The following is an 11,117-nucleotide window of genomic DNA, read 5'->3' on the forward strand; positions in this document are numbered from 1 at the left end:
GATCACTCAGCCTTTATAGCCAGAGAGAACGTTCCCTGTTCAGTGTCAAAGTAAAAGCCCCCCGTGACAGGGTGTATGGCGGGACATTTACTTTGAACATCTGGACTCCACCTCTGGAGCCTAGTTGTAGTTGGTCATGAATCCACCGTCATCTTGTAGGTTATGCTCATGGTACAGTACTTAATGTATTGTCAGGAATGTCAAAGTGACCTGCCATCAATGTATATTATTATATATACTGAGTATGTATTACAAATTAAGGCTATTGTGAATTGCTGCATTTTACTGTCATGACTAGCCTACTAAAGTTTTGTCTGATATCAGACCTGTAGAGTTGGTATTCCAAATGAAATCTTTACTTTATTTCAGTTAATGGTGTTCGGTCATTTCTATTTTCCTTTACCAAGCAAGCGTTCTGCTTTCTTTATTGGTTGGTTGTTTTGTTAAATAAAGAATGATCTTTTTTGTACTGTACAGATCATTTTGAAGAACATCTCCCAAGCAGCCATATGATATTGATGGGTCGCGTTTATATATCTTAAATATTGACGTCTATGAAGTGCATGGTTTAAAATGGGATGAAGATGCTGACCTCCGATCTGCAGCACGCAGCGCGCCCCCCAGGGCCTTGGTCACGTGATGTCCCACCTGACGGAGCAATGGGTTGTGGAAGAGCACCTGAGTTTAGGATGAGATGACCGAACCGGAACCAGTTCTGTTCCTTCCGGGCCACAACAAGAACAGATGGCAACGATGGCGCGTTTACCAGTTATAGAAACAAGATCAACATAAGGAAAAACAGTCAGAGACACAAAAGGACAAACTATTAGTTTAAAACCATTTACCCCTTAACACCAGAGGTGTCGCCAAAGAGAATGAAACGCAAGTCTTCAAATTTTAAATAGAATATCCGACATGGATTGTGGTTCCGTGGTAAGACCTTGGGCCTCTACGGATCCATTTCTATCTTAAGAAATATCTTTCCTAACGAGATGACCGGGCAATACTTAGTGGAAAAGTTCTAGTTCTAAAAATGCTTAGGAAAGGTGCCTCGATGCATCCTGTAACCCACCTTTACCATTGGTTACTCCAGACCAACCTTTACGAAAGGAAAGGAGATATTTGTAACCCATAATTCTTTACGGCGGCAATATTTAAAGTTACAGGCCACCGACGAAGTTTACGAACTCTACGTGAAGACACATGAGAGACGCGGTTAAGCAGAAGAGGAGAAGAAAGGAAATGCCAACTTCACATGATTTAAGAAAGACTACTAGGGGGCAGTTAATTTCAACATAAACATAAGTTTAGCCTCTCTTTTTTTCACATCTGAATTGGGATTCAAGTGGGCTAAAATATTCCCGTTGGCCAAGTCCGACCGAAGTGATTCTCACTGTTGGCAACAAGAGCGCATGGATCGAAAGAGCGCTTTGTAGTCCACCATCGGAAAACTGTAGTTCCACGGTAGAGACGCTAGAGGTCAGCAATACTCACCGTCGCGCAATGACGTTGTTATGAAAAGTAGAGTCAAATTCATTTTAAACAGTGCTGTCTTTTCCTATGTTGGAAAGGAACCACCTTTTCATCTCGCCTTGACCCGATGACGTTTTCTACGAAGATTAAGGAAAGGTGGCATAAAGGTTAGGAGATTTGACTTTCCCAATTGGGCCATGGAAGCGATCGCGAGTTTACCAGTTATAGAAACCAGACAACAGACAATCAGTTTAAAACCATTTGCCACTTAACACCAGAAGTGTCGCAAAAGAGAATGAAACACAAGTCTCCAAATGTTAAATCGAATTTCCGACATGGCTTAGTTAGTGTAAGTGGTTCAGTGGTAAGTCGTTTGAACATAAAGTCATTGTGTGAATATAATCTCAAATATAAAATCTGATCAGCGAAAGGAAGTGTCTTGGTTGTGCAGTGGTAAGACCTCCTGATTTAACAGCCGAAGTCCAGGGTTCAAATCCTGCTAATTGTGGTAGGATTTTGTTTATGGTGTTAGGGTTAGAGTAGGGTTATAGTAGGGTTAGAGTAGGGTTAGGTGATTCCTCAATAAGCTCTCTACCCACAGCTGTGCTGCCTCCCACATCCACGCAGAAGGCTATAAACCAGAGGCAGCCATACCGCTGGGTCTTGGCATTGGTTCTGTGTTGATACTAGAAGGAGTTAGGCGCAGATGACTGAAGAATAAAACAAAGAGACATGATTGAAATAGTGTGTGTGGGGGGGGGGGATCCACTGTCGTAGATCAGCTCAGCTATCTGAACATCTGGAAATTGTCCGGTCTCTTTATTGTGATACACATTCTGGCCAGTAGGGGGAGACAAACGCCGGTTTAAGAGTGACGTCGTAGGGGACTGAGAAATATCCCCTAGCAAAAGAGAGATGCAGCTGTAACATATACAGCAAAAAAAAAAAAAGAACACAGGTGTTCTTTTTTTATAGGCAAGGTTAGAAAGGTCACCATTTCATTTGTGTGCAGTGTGATAGAATCAAGCTCTTGAGAGAACTTCTTGACAAATTGATGGACTTGTATTCTGTAAAAGCCTTCTAGCAATTTCCAGAAACTGGCCGCACTTTAACCGGGAAAACGGACTAGTTCCTGCTGTCCAAATGCATCACCGGTGGAATTCGGACAAAGTCTGAGAGCTTATGATTATAAATACGAGGACCACAGGACAGGCCATTTGGAGCGAAGGAACGATGAGGACACCTGGATCTGACCTGGTTATGACCCAGATCTGACCTTGTTATGACCCGGATCTGACACGGGATCCACTCCTCAGCGATATCCAACACGGCTACTGAGAAACATCTAGTCCATTGACTTTGTTTAGCTTCAGCAAACCCCCTAATGAACACACTCTCTCTCCCTCTCTCTCTCTCTCTCTCTCTCTCCCTCTCTCACTCTCTCTGTCTCTCTCTCTCTCTCTCTCTCTCTCTCTCTCTCTCTCTCTCTCTCTCTCTCTCTCTCCCCCCCCCTTCTCTCCCCCCCCCTTCTCTCTCTCTCTCTCTCTCTCTCTCTCTCTCTCTCTCTCTCTCTCTCTCTCTCTCTCCCTCTCCCTCTCCCTCTCCCTCTCTCTCTCTCTCTCTCTCTCTCTCTCTCTCTCTCTCTCTCTCTCTCTCTCTCTCTCTCTCTCTCTCTCTCTCTCTCTCTCTCTCTCTCTCTCTCTCTCTCTCTCGCTGAGCCATTACACCAGCCCAGCTGTCAGGGCCCCAGGGGGCCCGCAGTATAGCAGCGCCGTCTTCCAGCGACTCCATTTATCTTCACCTACCAACGAAGAAGAAGAAATCACTTTTGCAGGTGGTGATAAAACTAAAGAGCAGCCGTCGGGGGGAGGGCCGGCTGACGGACGGTCCTCTGGATGCGGTAAAGTCCTCTAAGTCCGTGAAGCGGGGACAAAAGGCTGAACAAAAAAAGGGTTGACAGGCCCTGAATGTGGATTGTGCGACAGCTTAGGGAGTAAAGGGATGTTTCTAAAGGCGGGGTGGGGAGCGCAGGAAGTGGCTCCAGCAGGGGGTCCAACGCAGGAAGTGGCGAGGAGATAAAGTGGAGGGATTATGTGGTGAGTGCACGCACGCTGCCCGGACGCTGGGCTCCGGCGCCTCCCAGGGCGGCTGGGACGACGGCGGGCGTCAGCGGGGCGAGTTCAAGGAGGGCGAGGACGTGAGCCGACAGGGAGGCCGTCCGTTGTGAGGGAACCTGTCCTGGAGAGGATGTGGTCGCATTCTTTCCTCACCTGTACAGGTGATGTTTCTAAAAATAGCCAAAAATAATCCTGGAGTATCGTCCCTGAGTGGGGGGCGGGACAGGTGGATCGCTGATGTGTGCAGAGGATCTGTACCTGGTTGGCGTTGGGGGGTCATGGGGGGCATGGAGGGGGGAGGCTTTCTTCTTTATGTTTTATGTCGTTTTATATCTTATATTTATGTATATATATATATATATATATATGTAACCAATGTCTTTCTGCGTTGTGTCTTGTATCTTCCAGTGAGGCACACACAGGAGTCGAGTACTAGAGGTTTATTCAGCTCCGTGCATCAGCGCTCACTCACGCTAGACACATATATCCTGTGACTTTCAATAAATACATGTAAGGAATAAATTATAAAAATGTAAACAAAGCATAAAATGATCTCAAATAAATTAATTAAATAAAAAGACAGTATATTAAATATATACACTAATAAAGGAAATAAAATATAATAGAGAATTGTCATTTTCCTCACACTCATTTTACATATTTTACCATAAACAAAGACACATAACAGGCATACCTTTCCAAAGGAGACAAAACAACACGGGCGTCACACACAATCCGGGATATCACTCTCCACTCTACAAAACAAAGGAAGCAAACAATTGACCACACATACCGGATAAAACAACCGCATTTGAAATATCAAGGCGGGAAAAAACTAAGCTACCACCGGCTCAAGCTAGGTTACGAGTTAATCAAAATCCACCCTTCCAACAGTTCAATTAAATTGTCTAAAGCACCAGAGTTTCTCCCGCGTGCCTAAAAGCACGTCACAAAGCAGTGTGAACCACCACAGCCGTTCAAGGGCAACAAACAAGGGGTTAACATAAAAATCTAACGGAGAGAGACACAAACGGAACTCACCAGCTCCGTGCATCAGCGCTCACTGACGCTAGACACACAGGTGCAACGCCAAACCACTCCCCCGGGAAACAAAAGGCATGCCATACGGAACAACGAAATCAACTTACAACTAGGAACCAATATTTGGTGGAGTTCACAATAAAAAAGGTATGAACAATGATAAAAAAATAACACAAAATAAAATTAAATTTAGCTCGGCTACATACTCCCCTCTGAACTTCACCAAAATACCTTAAGACTTTAGCAGAACACTCCAATACATTCACGTTATGCAACTCATTAGTTACTCATATTACTGAGAAAATGGCCGAGGAAGGCTGCGCAACCCTCCAGGGTACACTTGCAAAAAAAAGGGTGCCTTTTACACCACCTTACACATTACTTCATAAAGGTAATACTTAAATATACCTTTCAAAAGACAAGGAGTACCTAATATTTATCACTGCTACTCTAACACATTTTCAACCCAAACACTGGATTAAAGAATTGTCTCAAGGTACTTGATGGCTTACAGAGGTTCATCACTCAAGCTAGTATTTTCCTCTGGGTCATGTTCTGAATGAGTCTATCTACAGGTTTCACCAGCCTACCCACCCTTGTTCTAATACGGGAGACAACACTGATCACAGTGCTTGGGGGGTCATTGCTACAGCCTGTTTCATCGACCACACTTGACACACTCATTGACCTCCGGCTAACACTTTCCCGCAGGTCAATGTCTCCAAGCTCTTCATCATCGTCAAGACATGTTTGGACAACAGAAGCACTATCCAGAACCCAACTGGATGTCCTGTCTTCTGTGACATCACCTGTCGCCACATCTGACACGCGGCTTTGTGTCTCGTCATGAATCGACTCAGATGACTCAGTGAACGATGCGTCAACATCCTCTTCATCTTCCACCTCAAGTGGAAGAAAGTTTGCGCACAGGAGGCGATTGCGATGCACAACCTTTTCACGGCCACTGCTTGTATTCCTTATCCGATAGGTATGACACCTAGGATCTCTTGAGACCACCATGTACGGGACAGACTCCCATTTGTCAGACAATTTCTTGCGTCCCCTTTCACATTTGTTTGACAAGAGTACTTGGTCTCCCTCAGCGATGTCATGACCTTTGGTCCTCTTGTTGTACAGTTCAGTTTGGTGTTGCTGACTGGTGACAGCATTGGCCTGAGCAGATGATAATGCCTCTTTTAACTCCTCCCTCAGTTTAAGGACATATTTATCATAGTCAGCGATGTCACAGTCCCTCTCCACATTGTGGAACATCACGTCAACTGGGAGTCTGGGGATCCTCCCATACATTAGATAGAACGGGGCGTAGCCTGTTGACTCGTGGGCAGTGCAGTTGTAGGCGAAAGTCAACGTCTGCAACATCTGGGGCCATTTTTGCTTGGCTCTTGGAGGGAGAGCTCTGATCATGCTTCCCAATGTCCGGTTGAAGCGTTCAACCACACCGTTTCCCATGGGATGATAAGCCGTTGTCCTCGACTTCTTTACACCAGAAATCAGCAGTAACTCTCGGATCAACTGGCTCTCGAAGTTGGCTCCTTGGTCGGAGTGAATTCTCTCTGGGAAGCCGTAGACACAGAAGTATCGATCCCAGAGCTGACGGGCAACCTGCTTTGCTGACTGATCGTGACATGGAAAAGCGTGAGCCATTTTTGTGAAATGGTCAGTGATGACCAGGACATCGACAGTTTTTCCATTTGGGATTTCGGCTGACCAAAAGTCAATGCAGACCATCTCGAGAGGGCTTGTTGTTTTGATGCTCTCGAGAGGCGCTCTCCCTTCAGGTTCGGGTGTCTTGCTTACCACACAGCGCTTGCATGACTTGACATATTCACGGACATCTCGTTCCATGTCAATCCAGAAGAACCTCTGCCTCGCAAGATATAGAGTCCTATGCTGTCCCTGGTGCCCAGCCTCATCATGGACACCCTGCAGAGCCTGCTTGGTCAGTGATGCAGCCACGACATACTGGTAACGCCTTCTCCCAGTTAGTGAGTCTTTGATCACTCTATACAGGATACCATCCAACATCTTGAGCTTTTCCCACTGCTTTAGAGTTTTCTGGACTTTGAGAGGCTCTTTGACTCTTTCTCGCCTCGATGGTCTACTACCACGTGACACGTAGTGTATGACTCTTGCCAGTATAGTGTCTTCCTGTTGCTTGTCTTGGAGCTCTTTAAGGGAGAAGACAGGTAAGGCACTTTCACCTGGTGGAACGAGCTTATGCACATTGTTTGCCAGCCAGGAGATCACTCGTCCTTTGGGTCCCTCAACCCACTCAACTTGACCATCCAGGACGGCTGTCACTTCTTCACTGCTCATTGAACTGCATGCCACTTCAGATCCACCCATTTTGACCTCTTGGCAGTTGGTGCTCAGCCGAAACACATCCTGTATCCTGTCATCTCGGATCTGCTGCGCTTCTTCCAGCAGAGCTCCATACGGCTCTGCTATAAGTCTCTCGCTGACCCGTGGCTTGACAAAGGGTTGTCTACTCAAGGCATCCGCGACGATGTTCTTGCTGCCTGGGATATATTGGATACTGAAGTCGTATGGAGCCAGCTTCGACACCCACCGCTGTTCACAAGCATCCAACTTTGGCTTTGTGAGGATGTAGGTTAACGGGTTATTGTCGGTCCAGACGGTGAAGGAATGTCCCTTTAACCAATGGCTGAATTTATCACACACAGACCATTTGAGAGCGAGGAACTCCAACCGATGAGCTGGATACTTCATTTGAGGGCGAGTCAGAGCCTTGCTTGCGAAGGCTATGGGACGTGCCTTGCTCCCTCCTTCGGGGACTTGAGAGAGTACAGCTCCCAATCCATCCAATGAAGCGTCGGTTGAGAGAATGAAAGGGCGTCCAAAGTCTGGATGAGCCAACACAACTGAGTTCAGTAGAGCAGCCTTTAGTTGGTTGAATGAGTTGCTCTGTTCTTGAGTCCAATCACCTGGGCTGAGCCTTTTGAAGTGAGAGGCCCGTTTTGCGTTGGCCTTTCCAGTGGCAGCGGCGGTCAGGGAGAACAGGGGCTTTGCCATGCTGGAACAGTTTTGTATGAATCTCTGGTAATACATTACCATACCGAGGAAAGACTTGATCCTTTTTGCTGACGGTGTGACTCCATCCTCCATCATCAAATCCGCTTCACTCATGTCTGTGATGACTTGTATCTTTTCAGAATCAGTAGCAACTCCGTTCTCGTTAATGATGTGGCCCAAGAACCTGACGCTTCGCCTAAAGAAATGGCATTTCTTCGGTGCCAACTTAAGCCCATGTCCTCTCAACCGCTTAAAGACCATTTCGAGTCTGTTCAGGGCTTCCTCTTCATTTGGGGCAAAGACCAAAACATCGTCAAGGTAGCACAGCAGGGTCAAGAAGTTTTGGTCTCCGAAGACACTCATCATGAGGCGCATGAAACTCGCTGGGCTGTTGCACAGGCCTTGGGGTAGTCGGTTGAACTCATGGAGGCCTACTGGTGTAGTGAAGGCAGTAAACTTCTTGTCCTGTTCATGCATGGGGACATTGTAGAACCCCGATGTCAAGTCCATGGCGCTGAATATGGTATTTCCCCCTAACGCAGCCAAACAGTCAGCTTGGTGGGGTACTGGGTGGGCATCCTTCACTGTGCGAGCATTAAGCCACCGGTAGTCCACACAGATGCGTAGCTCTCCATTTTTTTTCCAAACCAGTACTAATGGCGAAGCCCACTCACTTGATGACTTGCGTATGATGTTCTTCTCTTCCATCTCAGAGAGGACTTCTCTTAGTTTCTGGTATTGGCTTGGTGGGACACGGCGGTATGCTAGACGGAAGGGGCGCTCATCAGTCAGATGAATCCGGTGGACAAAGTCTTTGGCCAGGCCACAGTCCAGCTTGTCCTTGGAGAACACATCTCCATGCCGCTGTATGAGTTCCACAAGCTGGTTCTTCCAATACAGGGACACTTCACAAGAGTTGATGTCTATATCGTTCAATCCAAGACCAGCAAGCTTGTCCTGAAGGGTGGTAGTTACAGAGGTATCAGGGACATGGTCAGTGCTTACTCTTACGCTTTGGCCTTGTGCTTTTAGCTCTGTGTCGGTGACATGGTCCACTCCGAGCTCGAAGTCTTCAAGTGCCACACATGGTGAAACATCAGCTAACTTCATATTCCTCCTCAGTGTTACAGGCTTGTCACTTGGGTTCACGACCTTCACAGGAACCCACCTGTCTCCACTCATTGATGACACAGTTCTCCCTACCATGATGCTTTTCCGGTTTGAGTGGGACTTTGAAGGTTCCACCAGTATGGTACTTCCCTCTGAGATAGGAGCCTTTCCAGGAAGCTTTCCCCACACTATGTGCTCCTGTTTGGGCATCAGCGTCACTGCATTGGTAAGTTTCACAGTCCCAATGACGTCTGGGATAGTGTCACCTTTCCATCTTGTTATGCCCGAGAGCATGCTCAAGAACTGTTCGATGCCTGGTTCACCAGTGGAGTCAGCTTTACTCATCACGCGCCAATAGCTGGGATTTTGCTTGAATTGGCGTAGCAGGTGTTTCAGCACATTGGTGCCTACTATCATTTGGTCACGCTGACCTGGCACGACTAATGTGGGCACGATTGCTTCTTGTCCATAGATTTTCAACTTTAACTGATGAATGCACTTGGGCCGCACATGCACACCACCACAACCCACCAGAAAGATGTCTTCGCTGGACTGAGCATTCTCTGAGAGCAACCCTGCCTTGTGGAGCTCCTCTTCTGCTTCTTCACTCATTGTACAAGCCATTGAGCCTGTGTCTAGCATTGCGTGCAGTGCAACTTGGTCATCAACCAGCACATCAGTGTAGAATAGATCATCTGCTTTCTCGAGCTTGTGTATATTCTGAAAAATCATGACGCTGCCATTCGGTGCAGTCTTGCAGCTCTCTTCATATATTGAACGCGAGTCTTCTTCAGTTTTGAGGGTCTGACATAACACACTCACACTTTTCCCTCCGTAGTGTGAGCGACTTAGTTTCCCTGGTTAGGTGTGTGGTTCTCTGCTTGGGTTTGCCGTGGTACAGCTCGTGTGCAATCTCTCCTTGCGTGGCCAGGTTCCAGTCACCCGAAGCACCTGTTCTCTTTCATGCAGTGTTCACGTGTGATGTGAGTCTTGTCACCACATACACGGCAAGAAGTGGGGCGTGTCCACGGGGTCGGCCGTTGGACAGGTGAAGCTGCTCTGGCCATGATGCCTTCCAGCATGCTCAGTACTCGTTCTAAGGCCCCTGCTTCTGAAGAGGTGACTGCACTCACCTTTGGCTGTGTAGGAGGTTCTTGAACTCCAGCCCTCATTGCAGTCAGCTCTTCAACTACAGGTAAACAGGTAGTGGCAGCTGCTGTCACCATTTTGAACTTCTCTGCTTTAATGGGCCTCCTCCTTGCCTGGTGCTCCCTCTGGTGTTCATCGATAGCCTCTTGCACTTCCACGGCTGACCATTTGCTGATAGGCTTACACCGGAACACACTGGAGAGTTCTGGGTTGGGGCAGTTCCTGATGAACATCATAGCAATTTGCGCTGACATGGTCTCCCTCTTTTCTCCACTTTTCCCCAGATACCGGTCAGCATGCTCAGCTGCTGCATTGAGCCGGACCCAGTAATCTACTGGGTTCTCATTTGCATCGGGATGTGTAGAATAGAAATCAGCCATCGGTAAGCTGGACATGGGAGAATCACTGAAGTATCTTCTGAGTATGTCGTATACCACTTCAGGGTGTGTGTTGACATCGGCACTACTCTTCAGCCCCACTTTAACGATACTCTTAGCTCGTCCCAAAAGGTGACTGAGGATTTCATCGGCCTGCTCTGAGGTTGGACAGTTATTTTTATGCAGGTAAGTATCCATCACCTCTATCCACTCTTGTACTGTGTATTTGTCAGAGCCATCTCCTCTAAACATCACTGGTTCCTTGACAGCTGCTTTTACCATGATGTTTAGTCGAGACATATCAACTGGGGAAGGCATGGGCTCGAGTGGAGGGGAAGTCATGGGAGGTGGTGAATGGAGCCCCAGTGGCAAAGCGAATGGAATGGTGGAGTGGGGAGTCATGGGGGGTGGGCAATTGAGTTTGGGGGTACTTGTTTGGTTGGCTAATATGCGACTCACAACAGTGTTACCAATGTGGGTTCCCAGCTCCCCTAAGAGGTCACGCAGTTGTGCCAGAGTGTCATTATCAGCAGTGGCGGGAGTGGAAAACATCTGCCTTGCTACAGGCGTACCATTATCTATACTCTGAGGGCTGCTAATGCCTGGCGTCCTAGTTTGCTCTGCATTCCCTGGTTGCAAACACCCTCTACCCATCCCAAATCGTGTAAAATCCATTATAATTAAAACACAATGAATATGGTGGAATATAACAGTCGAAATGTGATGTTAAAATAATATTTAACTGTACAGGGACACTGTATTTGAGGAAAAATAATAATAAATTGTGGAAAAACAC

The sequence above is a fragment of the Gadus morhua genome, chromosome 18 (assembly GCF_902167405.1).
Source record: "Gadus morhua chromosome 18, gadMor3.0, whole genome shotgun sequence".
NCBI classification, from domain to species: domain Eukaryota; kingdom Metazoa; phylum Chordata; class Actinopteri; order Gadiformes; family Gadidae; genus Gadus; species Gadus morhua.